Raw genomic sequence first — 5,590 nt, 5'->3', positions numbered from 1 at the left:
CAGAGCGATTCTATCAGGAACCAAATCCTCCAAATGCAGCTTTGAATAAGAATGAAATAGATAAAGCTTGGAGGAGCCATCATAGGAACTGTAATATTAGACAAACAGGAGATTTGCAATACTGTTTTCTGAAATATCACAAGACATTATCAGTGCCTACTGGCTAATCTCGTGCTTTTGCCTGAATTCAGAGGACAACATGCTTGCTTTTCCTCTTCTTCAGCTAACAAGGCGTGTGCAGTGTGTGGGTGGAGTGTCAGGGCAGTGTAGGTGACTACAGGTCTTATCAGTGCGGACTTGGAGAGGGGAGGCAATGTTTAAGGATGCTGAAGCTACTGCTCAACTTTCTGCAACTGTCAGGAGGTTAATTCCATGAAATATCTGTGGAGAGCTGCCCACTTGGTGAACCATATGTCAGTCTCTGTCAACTGACATTTCCTCTCTTTTACAGCTAGCACAGATTTCTGCACAGTGCTTTACATTAGACAATCTGCTATTGTATCGTAGGAGTTGGAGCCCGAACAGGAAAAAACGACTTTAATTAACCAATCTAACTGAGCTCATCATTTGTTGACCTCAATATAATATTTCTTCCCATCCAAACAAACAATCTCTCTCAAGTTATTATAACTGTTGTGGTAGAATGATCCATTTTGGATCTGTTATATCAATTAAATACCAATAATAAAAGAAAAGAAAAAATAAGCACCAGTATGAGGTAGACTCAGTATTCAGCTGCTCTCCTCCAGGGGGGATGAGTGGGTGGGAGGGGAGAGGAGCTCCTATCACTCCCCGCCGCTAATTAAAACTAACGACTCCAGGTGCTGCACGGCGCCGGGCACAGGAACGGCCGGGCGGCGTGTTTGTGTTGGTGGTTCGCCTTCATTACCACCTCCATCCATTCTCCTTAGGAGCCCACCGCAGTATCGACTCGGATACCAACACACAATGTGCAATGCAAGAAAAAAAGGGGTGATCTAAATGCAAATGGTATGGTGTGATGCATTATACAGGGCGTGAGGAGAAGTGATATGGGCAGCAGGAAGGAGATCCTTTCTTTTAGTGAAGGTGGTGGAATCTCAATGACGGCTGCTGGTCAATAGCCGTATCAGGCTTCTAAATGTTCTCCAAAAGCTTGGGAATGGGGGCACTTGTCTCTCAGCAGCTAAGGAGTCGATTAACATGTTCTCTCCTCGGCCTTTGAGCAAGCCGGTGATCGATGGAAGACGGGAAGAGAGTGAGAGAACTACTATGTCTATTCCCAGCCCTGTCTTTTTAAATCACACCTGGTCTCAAGAGCCCTTAGGTCATCCCAGCATTCCTCTAACACACACTCACACCACGGAGTGTGGCTTTACCCAAAGGCTGCACTGCAGAGATGTATAATTGTGACAAATAGTTACCTTCTTGGTACTGCCGGCAATATTACAAGTGTAAAATGCGGCTGAATTTAAATCTGGAAAATGGATTTGAGTAAAAGGTAGTCTGAGGCAGATGATGGTCTTTTAGTTCAAGCTGAATTTCCACTGACAGCGGTGCAGTGTCACATCAAGCTGAAATTTAGAAAATTACTATAAGGTTAAGAGATTTAACATGATTTTTGTGCACACCCACTCTACCATGATCTTAGCAACATGGTATCACTGTGTGAGATACAGAAAGAGGGAGAAAATGTGTTTCCTTAAGATTCTGCCATCAAAGTATGAAGCTTTTTCAACACCAAAATGTTTGCCTTGTGCCAAAGATGCTGTAGACACAGAGGCAAGTGATCAGTGTAAACAAGCAGCTTTCTCAAGAACAATTATCGCTTTTTTAAAATCACACAAGAACATTTTTCATTTGAAGTTTCATCAAGTGAATCTGAAGATTAGTATGATGCAAAGTTCTAAAACTGAAACATAAGAGCAGTGATTGGCTACAAAGACACTCCCCAGGATATCAAACATTGTCCTGGTCGTGGCCACAACTGCACCTTCCCCATTTTTCTTCAGTCTCTGCTTTGTTGCAGCATTTCAGTTAAATGGTTGGACACCTGTGCTTCCTTCCAAAATGACTGCAGTTCATGGGGTCTAACATAGAATATTCGTGTTATCTTGTAAAGACTAATTTGACTGGTTTCATTGTTAGGAATTTGCCAAATAAGTTATAAACTCTGGGGAATTCCATGATACCAGAGTTTGCAGTGTGAGCTGTGATCTTTTAACTGACTGGTTTCCATTCCTGCAGTGTCTTTTTCACTGGTCTTTTTTATGTGATAAATATACCTGTGACTGGTGCCCCCCGGAAGGCAAATAGCCAGTAAATACAAAGTGGTCACATGGTATTGCTCAGCTGCCTAAATACACCATGAAGAAACTGTCCAACTCCAAATTCAGGCTGCATTCCTTGGACACATTTCTTATGATATTTTAGGTCGGCACAAAATCGTAACCAGACTGGAGGGCAGACACATCTAAAGCACTTTTGCAGGCGCTATATCAAAAACTCAGACTGAGGATGGAAACCAGACAAAACAACCTCTGAGTGAACCACGAGCTCCCAATATTTCAGTAGAACTTTACAATTTCACAGAGATTATGGACTTTTTTTGCATTGGAGATATTCTGACATGTCACAGTAAAAAAAGCAGAGGTGTAAATAGTAAAATGAAAATGGCTGTATTCTATTTAGCTGCTCCGTGTCAGTGTGACCGTGTGCCAAGCATGCACAATACCAGTACCTTCCCTAAGTGGAATTTAGCCATCATCAACGTTAATGAATATGTTTGTGATTTTTTTTGTTGTTGTTGTTCTTTTTTGCTTTGCCAAAATGTCTGCAATAAAAAAGGCTTATTGTCAGACTTTGCAACACGGAGCACGAAATACACACGCATTCCTCAGGTGGTTGCAATCTGCTTAATTAAAAGTAACCTGCTCTGAGACTTAACCAATCAGAGCTGTACAACATACTCTGATAAACTCCTTTGGGGGACAAAATTATGGCTCTGTTTAAGGGGATACAGTTGAAAAAAAGTTTGTGCAAATAGGTGTAAAGTTTTGAACCACTTTGACTTCTAAACATGTGACCCCTGACCTGGGACACAGCATTTCTATCTCAGCAGGAGGAGACTTGATCCCATCGTACAAGGGATTCACCTGTTCTCATTGAAAAGGAATGGGCAGTGGTGTTTTCACACAGCTTGCCACATTGACTCTGCTTTTACCTGTGGTGTGTATTGTTAAATCTTGCTGTCATGCCCTACCTGTCCACTATACACCTTCAGTAAGTTTCAACTGACACCTGACAACCCCAGTGATTGATCACCTGCCAGCACAGCTGCTTCTCATTTGCTCATTAACTCCCAGGCTACAAAAGGAAGCAGAGTCTCTCCACCTGGTTTTGCCAGATCATTTGTGCTGTGTGTTGCTTAAGTCATGTGTGTCTGCCTGTTGAGTTTTTGGGTGTTTGTTTGCCAGAGTCTATCTCCCTGACTTTCCCACACAAAGCAAGCTTCCCACTAAACCCTCTGACCATCTTGAGTGCCCAGAGTGGACTCTCCACCACTTCTTCCTCCTACACATAGAATTCCTCTCACGCATTGTCACACTTGATGAGATAACTTTAATTTGAATGAAATGCAATAAACAAATTTGCCCGAAGCAGAACCGCTAACTTATCGAGGATGAGACAACACAGGGATCATTTTGCGTATTATGCCTGTGGCAGTCATTCTTGTTGTATCATTAAAAATTCTTAATGAACTTGTATTTGCCCTTGACGATGTTGATTTTCTTATGATGACTCTTTTTTTTCCCTTGGACATATTAAAGGCCAGGTCCTGGCTTTGTTAAGTTAATTGGCTGAATTTTTGTTTAGACTGAACACTTAAGGGTTTATTCAACTCTGCTTCTGTTGTACTGAGAATATGCAGCAGTCGGACCATGGGCAGTGATTTGATTTCTAGAATTACTTGAGCTCATATGGACTTATTGAAGGGCGAAATTCTGAAATGAAATAACTTGAGTGTGTGCAATGTAAAGTTTGAGTAACTCTGAAGCAAAACATTTTATGTTTTTCAAGACAATGATTTCCTCATTTCACCAGGCACTTAAATGAAAGGGCGTTTTCAAGCATGTTGTTTTCTTGATGAATTGCAATGAGAAACTGGAATTTTCTCTGGCCATATAATATGGTTATTTTTTTTCCTGAATTGGTTTCTTATTTGATGTGATTATGTGTAATGTTTTTATGAGAACAATCCATTTTTCTACTTAACTGCCAGCTGGTAAAACATAATAGTGATTCATGAAAGGGTTTAGACATATTATACGAAACAGTTCTAGGTAGAGCTTTTCTGAGAAAAATCCTCTTGCTGTTGAAAGTGATGTATTATTCATTTGCACTGGAATGATGACCATTTATCAGCTAAATTTAAAAATGGGGATCTCACAAATTGAAGCATTTAATTCTCCCAATTCATATGTATGCTCACAGAGTTTGAAAAACAACTTCTCAGGCCAGAATTTAAAGAAAATGTTTAGATTCCACATGCATCCATTATGAGATGAAAAGAATGACAGACACACTTACAAATAGCTGCTGTTAGATTATAATAAATATTGAGGGATGACAGTTTCAGTATTACTCTTTGGGTGTGCATGGTGTTTCTGATGACATGACAATGCACAGAAGACAATGCAATTTATAAAATAATCACCCATCGTTAGGCCTAGATTATTATGGAAATTATTAATTGTCAAAACTGACTGATTGCAGTGAATTCTGAATGTATGTGTTTGTGTATTAAGGACTGTGTTTGTGTGTGCGGGTGTACAGTCTGCTGTGAGGAAAACATTAAACAGTATGCTCTGTGGCATGAAATGAATAGGAGTTTCTTTCCTGTGTTAGCACGCTGGTCAGAGCTTATCACAAATTATGTGCTTGTTTATTTTGGCGATGTCTTTGATGCTGCTGTTGTCAGCTCATTGCTGTGGTGTTGCACTGCACTCAGATGACAGTGGTTTTGAAATCTGGCTAAGCTGTTTCAAGGTCTGGTATTATGATGACTATAATAATGATATTTACAAAACTAATTTATTTATCTATCTACTAAAAGTGTTGACATAAATGTTACTATAAGGTAAGGTATATCTATTTTCATGGTATTTTTCTATTTGTTTATTGAATGATTTGGCCAGTTAAAGGCAGAGAAAACAATTTGTGAACAACACTGACATTTCATTATCTTTTAAGTTGATGATGAACTTGTTAACAAAGAGTTGCATACTTGCACATCTAGCCATATTATCATTAATGTGGAGTTGTTTCTGTTCAGCTGAATGTAAGTCCAGTATTCACTCTCTTTTAGCTCTGCTTTTGGTCTCTACCAACTCCTGAGGGAAATATCTTTCTTGCTGTCTTCACCATGTTCCCCAGCTAGTAGCTGACTTTGTTCATCAGTTGTTTGGTGCTGAGTAGGAAGTGTATAAAGGATTTTTAAGATGGATTTTTTTCCTTTTTTTGTGCTATAAACATCTGCCTGCTGCAGCCAAAAACACTACAAGAGCACTGAAAGAAACACTAAAGTTGCAAGGCCAGAGAGCTGAGCAAT

This window comes from Lates calcarifer, linkage group LG15 (assembly GCF_001640805.2).
Source record: "Lates calcarifer isolate ASB-BC8 linkage group LG15, TLL_Latcal_v3, whole genome shotgun sequence".
Lineage (NCBI taxonomy): Eukaryota > Metazoa > Chordata > Actinopteri > Centropomidae > Lates > Lates calcarifer.
Note: the sequence above shows the minus strand (reverse complement) of the source record.